The sequence below is a fragment of the Pan troglodytes genome, chromosome 9 (genome assembly GCF_028858775.2).
Source record: "Pan troglodytes isolate AG18354 chromosome 9, NHGRI_mPanTro3-v2.0_pri, whole genome shotgun sequence".
NCBI classification, from domain to species: Eukaryota; Metazoa; Chordata; class Mammalia; order Primates; family Hominidae; genus Pan; species Pan troglodytes.
The window spans coordinates 35,486,331-35,502,312 of record NC_072407.2 but is presented as its reverse complement, the minus strand read 5'-3'; the positions used below and the strand labels follow the sequence as shown (position 1 = coordinate 35,502,312).

General features: G+C 37.0%; 1 protein-coding gene across 8 annotated transcripts in view; it reads left to right on the top strand.

Annotated features, from left to right (window-relative positions):
- The window catches only part of IMMP1L (inner mitochondrial membrane peptidase subunit 1), a 77,291-nt gene that overhangs the window by 6,776 nt on the left and 54,533 nt on the right, over positions 1 to 15,982 (top strand). For 5 of the 8 annotated variants that reach the window (XM_063783973.1, XM_016920631.4, XM_009460178.5 and 2 more), the window contains one exon: positions 14,636 to 14,749. The exons of the other annotated variants lie outside the window; for them this stretch is intronic. The gene's annotated coding sequence lies outside the window, so the exon portion shown is untranslated. Of the gene's footprint in view, positions 1 to 14,635; positions 14,750 to 15,982 lie in introns of those variants that run through there. 8 annotated transcript variants of the gene reach the window in all.

Sequence of the window (15,982 nt, the reverse complement as noted above, 5' to 3'; positions counted from 1 at the left end):
TTAATGGTCAACACAAAAACATTAAAATTTTTAGCAAAAAAAGAAAAGAAATTTCAGAGACTGGCCCAACATTTGTATGTCATTCAGTCTGGGACTTTTCTTCATATTTGCATGTAGCCAGCATGAGGAATTAAATAACGGCTGACTGGTGTTCCTTTCACGTGTCAACCAGAGTCTCATAGACATAAAGCTACTGTGTTAATCAAAGCATGTGTGATGTTCTAATTATTGTGGACATTTCTGCTGAGATGTGATCAATTTCCCTTCGGTTTGAATAATTATGGAAGCCTGGGAGTAGGCCAAATATTTAAAACTATTTCATATGAAAAAATCACATCTACTGATTTTGCCTGAAGGGTCCCACAGGCTCCTGAAGCTCCTCTCTAAAGAAATAAATAAATCCTGGACCAATGGGTAGTGTTAGAGTGAAATTTATTATTTTGACTACTGTTTCTTAGTTTAAGAGTCTGGATATGAAGTATGTTTTGATGAATTTCTTGCAGGATAAAATGAAAGTTGGATATCCTAGCAAACATTATTTTTATTAACTCAGAACCAAATTGGATCCATTTATTACATAACTTAAAAAATTACTAATGGCTCTTGTTCTATATAATTATTCTACCTCTTTTTGAATTCTGTTTTCTTAGGAAACTTTATTATTACTTTCAAATGTGATAGCATTCATTACATTCTCAACCTTGAATTATAATCTCTTCCACATCTATGTTCAAATTTAGTTTCTCATTTGTAGTACTATATCTTTGAATTTTCTCTCAGTTCGGATTTTTTCTCTCTGACTTTGAAGGACTTTAAAAATATCTATTTCGGCGATATTTTCATACAACAAGGTCTTTGATGTATGCATTAATTTTTTTCATTTCTTTTTCTTTTTTTTTTTTTTTTTTTTTTTTTGAGACAGTCTTACTCTGTTGCCCAGGCTGGAGTGCAGTGGCATGATCTTGGCTCACTGTAACCTCCACCTCCCAGGTTCAAGTAATTCTCATGCTTCAGCCTTCCAAGTAGCTGGGATTACAAGCATGTGTTACCATGCCCAGCTATTTATTTATTTATTTATTTATTTATTTATTTATAGAGATGGGGTTTCACTGTTTTGGCCAGGCTGGGCTCAAACTCCTGGCCTCAAGTGATCCACCTGCCTCAGCCTCCCAAAGTGCTGGGATTACAGGCATGAGCCACCATGCTCGGCCATTATTTTCATTTCTAAAACCCCTAATTTCTGTCTTTTTCTAAATGTATTTCTTCTTCCTGCTTCTGAGTGTCTTATTCTGTTCTGTGCTGCTGTAACAGAATACCTGAGACTGGGTAATGTATAATGAACAGAAATATATTGGCTCACAATTCAGGAAACTGGGAAGTCCAAGATTGAGGGGCTGGTATCCAGCGAGGGTGTCCTTGCTGTGTTATCACATAGTGGAGTGGCCCAAGAGAGAGCAAGAGAGAACAAGGGTCAACTCTCAGCCTCAATCTCATTTATAATTTTCATTAATCCATTCATGAGGGTGGAGCCCTCAGACCTAAACACCTCCCATTTAGCCTCACCTCTCAACACTATTGCACTGGGAATTAAATTTTCAACACATGCTTTTTGGGGGACACATTCAGACTGTAGCACTTAGGTATGTTTTTTCAGTGTAGCAATTGTTAAAGCAGTAATTAAAATGCAGTTACAATAATCTATTGTAATACTCAGATGAACCCTGTCCAGTAGAACCTCTGATGGAAATGTTCTGTATCTGCACTGTCCAGTACAATAGTCATTAAACACATATGATTATAGAGTACTTAAAATGTGACTAATATGACAGAGGAACTGAATTTTAATCTTATTTAATTTTAGTTATTTTAAGTTATTTATTTAAACAGCTGCATGTGGCTAGTTTGTACTATATTAAATCACACAGCTTTAGATCAAGCTTTGGCAACCTTTTTCTATAAAAGACCAAATAGTAAATATTTTAGGCCTTGTAGTCCATATGGTCTCTGTTACAACTTTTCAACTCGCTGTGAGAGCACAAAAGCAGTCACAGATAACATGTATATGAATGAGCATGACTTTGTCCCAGTAAAACTTTATTGGCTAAAACAGAGTCTGCTGAATTTGACTCATGGGCCCTAGTTTGGCAACCTCTGCTCTAGGTTGAAAAAAAAAAGTGTCTACAGCTTTATGTATTTTTATTTCATTTGCCCTGTGTTCCGAGTCCTTTCAACACCCTCTCTTTGGGGAGTGTGTGTGTGTGTGTGCATATGTGGAACAGATTTTTGGAGGGGAGAGAGGAGTGTCTTTTCCTGAAAGTTTAGGAAGATTAACTCCTTTGGATTGTTCCTCTTCAACTTTTTCTCCACCTTTTCTATTTTTTCTGAATGGGAGAAGGTGGTGGCAGACAGGCATATATTTTATGTTTAAACTCTGTTCTTTTAATTCTATATCTCTTGTTTTACAGAGACATAGAATTTTTTTTCCTCCCTGAATTACCTCTGATTTCTCCAGGGTTGCTTATTCAGACTAATTATTTTCATTATGGACCTTCTTTCTCATGCTCGTGTTTTCCTTAAATGTTGGCTCTTTATTCATGTTGATAAGTGAAGGACCAGTGGAATAGTATAGTAACTGGAGTGGGTTTTCTCTTTCTTTGTTTTCCCATCAAATCTTTAGCCTAAATGGAAAAAAAAAGACTGACCAATTTTCTTGTGGGTTGGTAGGACTTAATTTATTGGTGTACTTTGCTTTAATGTGCATAATCAAGGGGCAAGTACACAGACCAGTCGTTCTCTAATAGCCAGATGAGGAGGCCCCTAACCTAGCTCTCCAACCTCCATACTTGGAGACCAAATTCTTCTCAGGCAGATTACACTTTTTTTACTTATTTATTTATTTATTTAAGAAGTTAGCCTCCAGAACTGCTGATTTTAGCTCAGAACCCCTTTGGAGTCACAGGAAGAAGCGTCTCATCTTCCTGAAGCATTCTCATGTTTGGGCTTGGCTAGGGGTGGGCATACATTTTCTGGGACCAGATGGTAAATATTTTAGGTTTTGCGGGTAATATGACCTCTTAACTCTTCCATGGGAAAGTAGCCAGAAATAACATTAACAAATGAGTATGGCTGTGTTTTGATAACACTTTGTGGACACTGAAATTTGAATTTCATGTAGTTTTCACATGTTATAAAAAATATGCTGCTGCTTTATTCTTTCAGCCCTTTAAAAAATGCAAAAGCATGTGATGGGCTGGGAGATTTGCCCTGTGAACTATACTTTGCTAACCATGTCTGGACTGTCATTCGCTCCATTCTTTTCAACCTATCACTATGATTTTATATGCCTGGTCTTCCAGAAATTCTTCAAAATCTCTAGTGTGCCTTTCACTCCTTTTCTCAGCATTTATTTCTATTTATTTTTAAAAATGTACTGTCGTTTCAGTGTAGTGTTTTTTGTTTTGTTTTGTTTTGTTTTGTTTTTTGATACGGAGTCTCACTCTGTCGCCCAGGCTGGAGTGCAACGACGTGATCTCAGCTCACTGCAAGCTCCGCGTCCCGGGTTCACGCCATTCTCCTGCCTCAGCCTCTTGAGTAGCTGGGACTACAGGTGCCCGCCACCATGCCCGGCTAATTTTTTTGTATTTTTAGTAGAGACCGGGTTTCACCATTTTAGCCAGGATGGTCTTGATCTCCTGACCTCGTGATCCGCGCACCTTGGCCTTCCAAAGTGCTGGGATTACAGTGTAAGCCACCTCGCCCGGCCCTCCATGTAGTTTTTGAAGACAGTAGCAGTAAATTTATCTGCAGTTTTGAACCAGAATCCCATTTAGGCGTGATATTTGAATCAAAAGACACATGGTAAAACTGAAATGTAAAGTATCTTCTTTAGTATCTTCTTCAGTATCTCCACTCCTCTCTCCATGGATGTATTGGTGATTAATTATATTAAGTAATGTTTTTGTTGAATGCCTATTGTAGTCCCTGTAATGTTGTGAATGCTTTATATATTATTTAATCCTCACACATTTTATAGATGAGTGTGTTCAGAAGTTAATGGAGTCACATAAAGGATAAGTAACTTGTTCTATCTAGGTCAGAAAGCTCGTAAGTGGAAGATCTAGGATTCACAATAGAGCTAGCCTGTCTGACTACAGAATTCATACTCTTATCCACTATTTTCCACTTCAGTCCAAATACAGGCTTAGTTTCCTCCTCAGGGTAGCTTTTTATGTAGCCAGTTTATGGATATTAGCATAAAACATGAAGCATATTTGCCCTGCTAAAATAGGTATATATTCAGAGTGATTAATATGGTGAGAAAAAGTGATGGGAAAGCAATTGAGGTAGTAACTGGAATATAGGTAGCTGGGAGGTGAAAGATTTTGAGTTTCATAAGACTTGTTTTAATCCTGTCAAAAAAAAATTAGACCTCTTTGTTTCTCCAGGGCATAGAAATTTCAGTTTCAACCCAGATTAAAGAACTTTATAACAGTGTTGTCCAGTGGTGAAACAGAATCCTTTGTAATTTAAAAATATTTCCTTCTTAAAACCTTTAGAATTTTAATTTTATAGTTCTGCTTATTATATTTTTTATTTCCCAAAGTGAAAGGTTCAAAGAATAACATTAAAAGGTCATTTGGTATTACAATTTTTCCATTAGTCAAAATTAAAGATTTGAAAATAATTTTATAGTCCATTTGGTATTCTAAGGTTGGATTTTTTAAGAATATAAAGCAAATTATGTTTTTTCTATTAACATTTCCTAAATCAACTCACATGAGAATTAATAGATTATCATCATATATAAGGATCGTTTTTCTCTCACTGAGCATTGGAATATGTTCACTTTACTGCTTATCAGTAGCCCAGTTTTGATTTTCTAACTGAAGTATTTGTGTCTGCCCTCTGAACTGGCTCAAGGTTTTGAGCCCTTTAAAAAAATTTGTGTATGTGTGATAAAAATATACGTAACATAAAATTCACTACTTTCATCATTTTTAAGTATAAGTGAAGTCACATTAAGAGTACTTACAATGTTGTGTAATCATTGCCACTATTTCTAAAACTTTTTCATCATTCAAGAAGAAATATTGTACCCCGCCGGGTGCAGTGGCTCACGCCTGTAATCCCAACACTTTGGCAGGGGGATCACGAGGTCAAGAGATCGAGACCATACTGGCTAACATGCTGAAACCCCGTCTCTACTAAAAATAGAAAAATTAGCTGGGCATGGTAGCGCGTGCCTCTAGTCCCAGCTACTTGGGAGGCTGAGGCAGGAGAATTGCTTGAACCCAGGAGGCGGAGGTTGTGGTGAGCGGAGATCGCACCACTGCACTCCAGTCTGGCGACAGAGCGAGACTCCCATCTCAAAAAAAAAAAAAAAAAAAGAAAAGAAATATTGTACCCAAGAAGCAGTAACTTGTTATTCTCTCTTGTTTCAACCACTAATAACCTGTATTCTACTCTCAGTGAATTTGCCAACTTATTATAAGCACCTCATATAAGTGGAATCATACTATATTCTTGTTAATATTTGCATAATATTTTTCACTTAGCATAATGTTTTTCAAAGTTCATGTATTTTGTATCATATATTAAAACTTCATTTTTTTATGGCTGAATAATCTATTGCAGATGCTCTTTGACTTATGATGGAGTTATGTCCTGATAAACCCAATTTAAGTTGAAAATACCATAAGTTGAAAATGTATTTAATACCCTGATAAACCCATTATAAGGTTGAAAATCATAAGTGAAACCATTGCTAAGTCAGGCACCATCTGTGTGTATATATATATAATATGTAATACATATATGTAACATATGCAATCTTATATAAGATTATAATATATGATATAAGATTATCATATATAATAGATGATATATCATATATGATATACGTAATAGATGATATATCATTGTATATAATATATAAGATTGTATTATATATGATATAAGATCATATATGATATCAGATATATATAAGATTATATAATATACTCTTAGATATATAAAATTATAGATTATATAATGTATATATAATATATGTTATATATAGGATTATCTATTATAATATATGATTATCCTATATCAGATTACATATGTAAATTATAACATATTAACATCATTTAGCATTAGGATGTACCCTAAAATTTAAAGTATAATAATAATAAAATTTTAAAAAGTTATAACATATATATAAGATAACATATTTATAATATACACACACACACACACACACACACATATATCACAGTTTGTTTATCCATTCATCTGTTGATAGACTCTTGGATTGTTTCTACCTTTGGCTATTGTAAATAGTGCTACAGTGAACATTGGCATAGAAGTATCTGTTTGAATCTCTGTTTTCATTTCCTTTGGGTATATACCATACAATGGAATTGCTGGATTATATGAAAATTCTATGATTAACTTTTTAAGGTATCACCAAACTGTTTTCCACATTGGCTGTACCATTTTGCATTCCCACCAGGAGTGCGGAAGGGTTACAATTTCACCACATCCTTAGCAACATTTGTTATTTTCTGTTTTTTTGATAATAGTCATCCTAATGCATATGATGTGATATCTTATTGTGGTTTTGATATGCATTTCCCTAATGACTAGGGATGTTTAACCATCTTTTCATGTGCTTATTGGCCATTTGTATACCTTGTCTGGAGAGATGTCTTTTGAAAACCTTTGCCGGTTTTGAATTGAGTAATGACTTTGTTTTGTTTTTTTTTTTTGCGGGTTTTTGAGTTATAGGAGTTCTTTATATATTCTGGACCGTGACCCTTAATTAGATGTATGATATGCAAATACTTTCTCCTTGTGATAGTATTTTTTGTTGCTCAAAAGTTTTTAATTTGAGGAAGTCTAGTTTATATATTTTTATTTCTTTTGTGGCCTTTGTTTTTTCAATGTGCCATATTCAATGAATCATGGCCAATCAAGAGTTGTGTAGTTTTAGCTCTTCCATTTAGGTTTTTGATCTATTTTGAGTTAATTTTATATGGTGTAAGACAAAAGTCCAACTTCATTCTTTTTTATGTTGATATCTAGTTTTCTCAATACCATGTGTTGAAAAGACTGCCTTTTCCCCATTGAATGGTCTTGGCACCCTTGTCAAAAATCATTTGACCATTTATGTCAATGCTATTTCTGTGCTCTTTATTCTATTCCATTGGTCTGTAGATCTGTCATTATGCCAGTACCACGTTTTTGCTTACTATAACTTTGTACTAAATTTTGACTCAGGGCTTAAAATAATAATATCAACATTTGAAATCAGCGTGTAAGTCCTTTCGCCATGAGTGTAAGTTTCCCGAGGCCTTCCCAGCCCTGCAGAACTGTGAGTCAACTAAACCTCTTTTCTTTATAAATTATCCAGTCTCAGGCAGTTCTTTGTGCATGCCTGAGGCTAGCATGAGAATGGACTAATACAGTAAATTGGTACTGAGGGAGAGGGGCACTGCTATAAGGATACCTGAAAATGTGGAATTGACTTTGGAACAGGGTAACAGGCAGAGGTTGGAACAGTTTGGAGGGCTCAGAAGAAGACAGGAAAATGTAGGAAAGTTTGGAACTTCCTAGAGACTTGGAAGGCTCAGAAGACACGAAGATGTGGGAAAGTTTGGAACTTCTTGGAGACTTGTTGAATGGCTTTGACCAAAATGCTGATAGTGATATGGACAATGAAGTCCAGGCTGAGGTGGTCTCAGATGGAGATGAGCAACTTACTAGGAACTGGAGCAAAGGTAACTCTGCTATGCTTTAGCAAAGAGACTGGTGGCATTTTGCCACTGCCCTGGAGATCTGTGGAACTTTGAACTTGAAAGAAATGATTTAGGGTATCTGGTGGAAGAAATTTCTAAGCAGTGAAGTATTCAAGAGGAAACAGAGCATAAAAGTTTGGAAAATTTGGGCTGGGCGCGGTGGCTCACGCCTGTAATCCCAGCACTTTGGGAGGCCAAGGTGGGCGGATCACGAGGTCAGGAGATTGAGACCATCCTGGCTAACACAGTGAAACCTGTTTCTACTAAAAATACAAAAAATTAGCTGGGCGTGGTGGCGGGCACCTGTAGTCCCAGCTACTTGGGAGGCTTAGGCAGGAGAATGGCGTAAGTAAATCTGGGAGGTGGAGCTTGCAGTGAGCCTAGATCACACCACTGCTCTCCAGCCTGGGTGACAGAGTGAGACTACTTTTCAAAAAAAAAAAAAAGTTTGGAAAATTTGCAGCCTGACTATGTGATATAAAAGAAAAACCCATTTTCTAGGGAGAAATTCAAGACAGCTACAGAAATTTGCATGAGTAACAAGGAGCCCAGTGTTAATCACCAAGACAATGGGGAAAATGCCTCTAGGACATGTCACGGCAGCCCTTTCATCACAGGCCTCTAGAAGGGAAAAACGGTTTCCTGGGCAGGGCCCAGGGTTGCCCCTGTTCTGTGTAGTCCTGGGGCATGGTGTCCTGCATCCCAGCTGTGTCAGCTCCAGCCATGGCTTAAAGGGTCAAAGGTACGGCTTGGGCCATTGCTTCAGAGGGTGCAAGCCCCAAGCCTTGGTGACTTCCATGTGGTGTTGGGCCTGTGGGTGCACGTAAGTCAGTAATTGAGGTGTGGGAACCTCCTCCTAGATTTCAGAGGATATATGGAAATGCCTGGATGACCAGGCAGAAGTCTGCTGCAGGGGTGGAGCACTCGTGGAGAACCTCTGCTAGAGCAATGAGGAAGGGAAATGTGGAGTTGAAGCCCCCACACAGAGTCCCCACTGGGGCATGGCCTGGTGGAGCTGTGAGAAGAGGGCCATGGTCCTCCAGACACCGGAATGGTAGATCCACTGACAGCTTGCACCGTGCACCTGGAAAAGCTGCAGACACTCAAAGCCAGCCCATGAAAGCAGCCAGGAGGGGAGCTGTACCCTGCAAAGCCGTAGAGGCAGAGTTGCCCAAGGCCATGGGTGCCCACCTCTTGCATCAGTGTGACCTGGATTTGAGACATGGAGTCAAAGGACATCATTTTGGAACATTAAGGTTTGAAGACTTCTCTATTGGATTTTGGACTTGTATGGGGCCCATAGCCCCTTTGTTTTGGCCAATTTCTACCATTTGGAATGGGTGTAGTTACCCAACGTTTGTACCCTTGTTGTATCTAGGAAGTAACTAACTTACTTTTGATTTTGTAGGCTCATAGGTGGAAAGGATTTGCCTTGTCTCAGATGAGACTTTGGACTTGGACTTTTGGGTTAATTCTGGAATGAGCTAAGATTTTAGGGAACTGTTGGAAAGGCATGATTGTGTTTTGAAATGTGAGGACATGAAATTTGGGCGGGGCTGGGGTGGAATGATATGGTTTGATTACGCCCCCACCCAAATGTCATCTTGAATTACAGTTTCCATAATCCCCACATACTGTGCAAGGGAACTGGTAGGAGGTAACTGAATCATGGCGGGAGTGGGTTACCCCCATACTGTTCTAGTGATAGTGAGTGAGTTCTCCTGAGATCTGATGGTTTCATAAGGGGCTTTCCCCTCTTTGCTTGGCACCTCTCCTTCCCGCCACCATGTAAAGAAGGATGTGTTTGCTTCTCCTTCCACCATGATTGTAAGTTTCCTGAGGCCTCCCCAGCCCTGCAGAACTGTGAGTCAATTAAACCTCTGTTCTTTATAAATTACCCAGTCTTGGGCAGTTCTTTATAGCAGCATGAAAATGGAGTAATACAATTGTTTTGGCTTTTCAGGGTCCCTTAACATTTTTTATAGAAAAACTACAGGCATGCATCATCTTATTTGTGCTTCCCTGTATCGAGCTTTGAAGAACTGCATTTTTTACAACTTGAAGATTTGTGACAACCCTGCAATTAGCAAGTCTATTGGTGCCATTTTTCCAACAGTACATGCTCACTTTGTGTCCCTGTGTCACATTTTGGTAATTCTTGCAATATTTCAAACTTTCTTATCATTATTATATCTGTGATGGTTATCTGTGATCAGGATCTTTAGTGTTGCTATTGTAATTGTTTTGAGGCACCAGAAACCGTGCCCATATAAGAATGTTAACTTAATCAGTAAATGTATGTGTGCTAACTGTTCTATCAACCAGCTGTCCCCCCAGCTCTCCTTCGCTGGCCTCCCTATTCACTCCCTATTCACTTCATTGTGTCACTGAGACATAACAATATTGAAATTAGGAAAATTAACCATGCAGTGGTCTTTAAAGTGGTCTTTAAGTGTTCAAGTGAAAGAAAGCATGGCATATTTGTCACTTTAAATCAAAAGCTAGAAATGATTAAGCTTACCAAGGAAGGCTTGTTGAAAGCTGAGACAGGCCAAGAGGTAGGCCTCTTGCCAAACAGTTAAGCTATGAATGCAGTGGGAAAAGTTCATAAACTCATGAATGTTAAGAAAGAGAAATGACCTTATTGCTCATATGGAGAAAGTTTTAGTTGTCTGGATAGATCAAACCAGCCACAATGTTCCTTCAAGTCAAAGCCTAATCCAGAGTAAGATCCTGTTTTTTTCAATTCTATGAAGGCTGAGAGAGGTGAGGAAGCTGCAGAAGAACATTTGAAAGATAGCAGAGGTTGTATTAGTGAGGTTTAAGGAGAGAAGCCATAACATAAAAGTGTATGGCAAGCTGCAGCAAGTTACCTCTATCTAGCAAAGATAGTTGATATAGGTGGGTACATGAAGTGACAAATTTTCAATGTAGATTAAACAGCCTTCTGTTGGAAGAAGATGCTATCTAGGACTTTTCATAGCTGGAGAGAAGTCAATGCCTGGCTTTGATGCTTCTCAGGACAGGGTCACTCTCCTAAGGGGATAATGGCAACTGGTGTCTTTAAGTTGAAGCCAGTGCTCATTTACCGTTATGAAAATCCCAAGGCCCTTAGGAATTATACTAAATCTACTCTGCCTGTTCTTTATAGACAGAACAACAAAGCCTGGGTGACAGCACATGTGTTTATAGCATGGTTTACTGAATATTTTAAAATGTGTGGGTCTCCCATGTATGTCTAGAGGATCTCTGCCATCATAAGAGAATTCTTCAAAGATCTTTCCTGGATAATCTCATCTCTATTTCTAGCTTCTGCTGAAAAGGTTGATTTGGACCCATTAGTCACATACCTAATCTCTTCAGAAAAGGTTTTTCAGCCACATCCTTGGCCCTTCTCCAGAGCGTGTTTTAGCATCTTTTACAATTTAGATAGGTTAAGAAATCTCCAAATCATAGGTTTTTCTTTGCTTAACAATTTCTTCCTCAATTTATCTCTTCTCTCACATTTTACTGTAAGCAGCCCGGAGAAAACAGTGTACGCCTTTAACACTTTGCTTGGAAATCTCCTCAGCTACATATTCAAGTTAATTGCTTACCAAGTTCTACTTTTCGCCACATAGTAGAACCCATTTCAGCCAAGTTTTCTGCCACTTTACAACAAGGACTGCTATTTCTTTACTTTCCAATACCATGTTCTTCATTTCCTTCTTGAGAGTTCATCAGAAACCTTTTTAATGTTCCTATTTCTGTCAACATTCTGTTCATGATAATGTATGTATTCTTTAAGGTGATAGCTTTCTTTACCTCTTCTCTTCCTTCTGAGCCATTAGCAGAGTTCTCTTAAGATTTCTTTTTGTACCAAAAATTTCTTCAAGGCAACCTAGGCTTTTTCTGTTTTTCTATTTTTAGGTATCACAGCAACACTCCAGTTTTTGGTATGAAAATCTATGTTAGTTCTCTAAAATTACCATAACAAATGAACAAAAACTTGGTGACTTAACACACAGAGATCAATTTTCTAACAATTTTGGAGGTCAAAAATATGAAGTCAAGTTGTCAGCTATGTTTATTATGAAAACTCTAGGGGGGCATCCTTCTTTGCTTCTGCAGCTTATGGTGGCATGTTATTCCTTGCCCTGAGGCAGTGTAACTCCAGGCTGACTTCATTTTCACATTGTACTTTTCTCTGTGTCTTCCTGTGTCCTTTTCTGTCTCTAATGAGGACGTTCCTGTTGGATTTAGGACCCTTTGTAATCTACTATGATCTCACATTGGTCCTTACCTTAATTACATCTGCAAAGACCCTTTTTCCAAATAAGGTCATGTTCTGAGGTTCCAGGTGAACATGAATTTGGGTAGGGGAGGCAGGAAGGGGGACCATTTCTCAACTCACTATAGTTTCTTTTTAGGTAATTATATTATAAATGGTGTTGTATAATCTATATACAAATTTTAAAAAATTTCAAGGCTTGTGAATAATTATTATGACATTATGTTACAACGTACTAATACCTTTAATGTTTATATTAGAGAGTGCTGAACAGGAAAATCACTTTTCTTCTCAGACTTTATAATATATATAGAAGTAGGGGGTTATTTAATGTACTGCTTTTTTTTTTTTTAGATGGAGTCTCGCTTTGTCACCAGGCTGGAGTGCAATGATGCTATCTCAGCTCACTGCAACCTCTGCCTCCTGGGTTCAAGTGATTCTCCTACCTCAGCTTCTCGAGTAGCTGGGATTACAGGCGCGCGCCACGATGCCCAGCTAATTTTTGTATTCTTAGCAGAGACGCGTTTTCACCATGTTGGCCGGGATGGTCTCGATCTCTTGACCTCGTGATCCACCCACCTTGGCCTCCCAAAGTGCTGGGATTACAGGCATGAACCTTTGCTTTTTAATGTGGATAGTGCACATTACATACACACACATATGTGAATAAATAGCGCTAAAGTTCTGTTGATTTAGAGAAGTTGGTTACTCAATATTTACTCACATCAATGTAGTAAGATCCTAAATTACCTCTTTATTAGAATAGTGGTTGTCTCTAGTTTTTTGGAATGATTAGAGATTAGATGTGAGATTAGATTTCCTCGAAATTTTTGCGTGTTTCAAGATCGAATTTAAAAACATTTAGCAAGTTCTTAAATAACTCAGGAGAATTTTTTATGAATAACAAATACAATTTAAGTATATTTAGATGTGTCTTCCAATTATGTGAGATTGTTAAGATTTTTGAGATCAAACATGGTGCTTGTAAGTGGATGAAACGATATATTTAAACAGACTATTGTTACAGGAGAAAACTCATTTTTAAAGGTACCAGGTTAAAAGAAAAAAAAAGTGGTAGCGTCATAAAGAGAGAAGATTGAATTAAAAATTTGAATTGATACAGAAATGCATTACAAAAGAGGAGGAAGAGAGATTGGCAGAAATGAAGAATTATCAGAAAAGTGAAATGTGTAAAAGCAAAGGCAAGAGATAAGATAAGAAGACTAAGGAGAGCAAAAGATGATAAGTAATGCAACTAATGGTTTACTGCTAAAGGGTAGAAGATTAATATATCAGAGTTTCTTTCAGTTTCAGTCAAATTGATGGTAATTATTAGAGTGAAACCGTATTCTTTATATCATTCGCCAAAGTTAAACTGCTTGTGTCATTTTGTCAGAAAATAGGAATCATTTTACGTATTAAATTTCAAGTAAATGTTATGTATTAATAACATTGATATGTGATATTGTATATTATATAGATATATGCAATTATGTATATTTAAAAGTGAATATGCATATATTGTTTTAAAGGCAAAAGTTTGTTTTTTGTGGCAGACACTGAAAAGTCACACGCAAACTCACACAAAGCAAACTTTAACATTTCAAATAAAAATAAAACTTTTGGCCGGGTGCGGTGACTCACTCCTGTAATCCCAGCACTTTGGGAGGCTGAGGCAGGCGGATCACAAGGTCAGGAAATCAAGAGCATCCTGGCTAACACGGTGAAACCCCGTCTCTACTAAAAATACAAAAAAATTAGCTGGGCATGGTGGCGGGTACCTGTAGTCCCAGCTACTCGGGAGGCTGAGGCAGGAGAATGGCGTGAACCCGGGAGGTGGAGCTTGCAGTGAGCCGAGATTGCAACACTGCACTCCAGCCTGGGCAACAGAGCGAGACTCCGCCTCAAAAATTAATAAATAAATAAATATATATATATATATATAAAATAAAAAATAAAACTTATTTTCTTAATCATAAGAACTGAGATAGAATTATTATAATTGACTATGAGGCAGGTTTTGACATTCAAGTCAGTGTCAAACGTATTGTTTTGCCTTTGTCATATTATAACTGGTCACAAGGTTTTTTTTACAGTATCACACACATTCCTTATATTCAGTACATATCTAATTTAGTCTTATATCACTAGTATTGTATTCTGCTTTTCTACCGCTTTTTTATTCTTAAAATTAACCTCAGGTATTCATGCTGACCTGTAGAAGTTAATGTTTGTATCCTTTCTATGTCTCAGTCTAGAACAGTTTAATGAACTGTTGATGGTTGCCCTGTCAACTCCTTTAACTCTTGGAACATAGTTCTTTCTAGGTTGATCTCATATAATCTATTAGCTATTACTTTCTTCTCTGACCTGAATTCTCTGATGGATAAAGGACTTTAATATTGTCTGTTTTTTTAAGTCATTTTTTCCAAAGCGTCATAAAATTCCTGAATTCAAGATCTCACGGACCCATTAAGAGGAAGATGCACCGTTACAACTGTCATTCAGTCATAGTATATACTACTAATTCAACTCAATATGGTTGAAAATAGCCTTCAACTAATGTAATTTTGATTTCCTGCTTTAGGATTCCTGAAACTGCGGATCACCCACCTATGCTTTAAGACACGCTTAATTTTTTTTTTTTCTGGAAGCCCTGCAACTTCCCTAAAAATTGAATGAATTGTAGAACAGACCTATGGTAAGTGGGCTTTTTCCTCCTTTTTCTTCTGTCGGTTTCATGTTCAACTTAACTCTTATGACTGTTGTAATGCTGCTCCCTGCTGGATGCAATGTAATTTTGTAAAGTTGGCACTTAATAGATGGGCAAATAACTGGTTAGTTGGACCCACTAAGGAGGGGAATCTTTGGCTACATTCACAAAAACCAATAGTATGCAACAAAAGCAACTATTATAAAGGTGCTATATCATTGCCATCATGTTGGTACCTGGAGCCTGATGAAAGTACTGATAGTCTTGTTTCAAAATTTCATTGTCTGCTTCCTGTTGAGCAGCATCTAAAAGTTGGAATAACTGTACACACTGAAGGATGCTTCTAGGTGGTGAACCTTTGAGGATTTTGTAAATTGTGTGGGGTTTTTTTGTAATGTAAGTTAGTTTACTGTTAAATGTTCTGTAATAATTTCCATTCCCTGTACTTTCGTTTTTCCAAAGAAAATATCTAAAACTGCCCCAGTATAATTTACATTAGACATTGTATAACTATGCTATAATCCAGCTATCATGTTTTCTAGTACTCACAGTGTGGATTTCATCTGTAGTGTCTGTGACTTGCCTATCATGGACCTTCATGTTGTATGCATAGACAAGTGCTCCCAAAATTATTTTAAAATGTGTGAAAGTCAGAAGTGTGTTTCTTCCTACCTTAGGGCTAAGCTATTGTATTTTTTGAAATGCAGCATGCCTCAAATTATTACCTGAATATCATTTGGAATTAATGAGCATGCATTTTCTTGAAAAGAAGACTGACAGACAGAAACAACATGGAGCTGCTAAGCCAAGATCTAGCAGGATAACTGATCTTATATTATTTAAAGGCTGAAATCTACTTTTAATTAGGATTGTGGAGAATTAGGCATAGTAACTTATTTCTTCCTTATTAAAATATTGCATTAAAAATTAGAAATGTAGATCAAGGAAATTGTTGACAGCAGAAAGGAATCCTTCCTTTTTATAAAAATATATTAGTATTATTTTAGAAAGTATATAATTATAACTTTTTGTTGTAAAATATAGTGATACAGGAACATAAATATATAATACAATGAATAATTATAAATTAAATATTTAGCATACATCTTTGTAACCTTAGAGTATTACTGGCATCCCAGAAACTCTTGATATGCTTTCTTTTCTTTAGAGGTAACCAGTATCATGACTTTAATGGTAATTATTTATACAATTTTTAATATA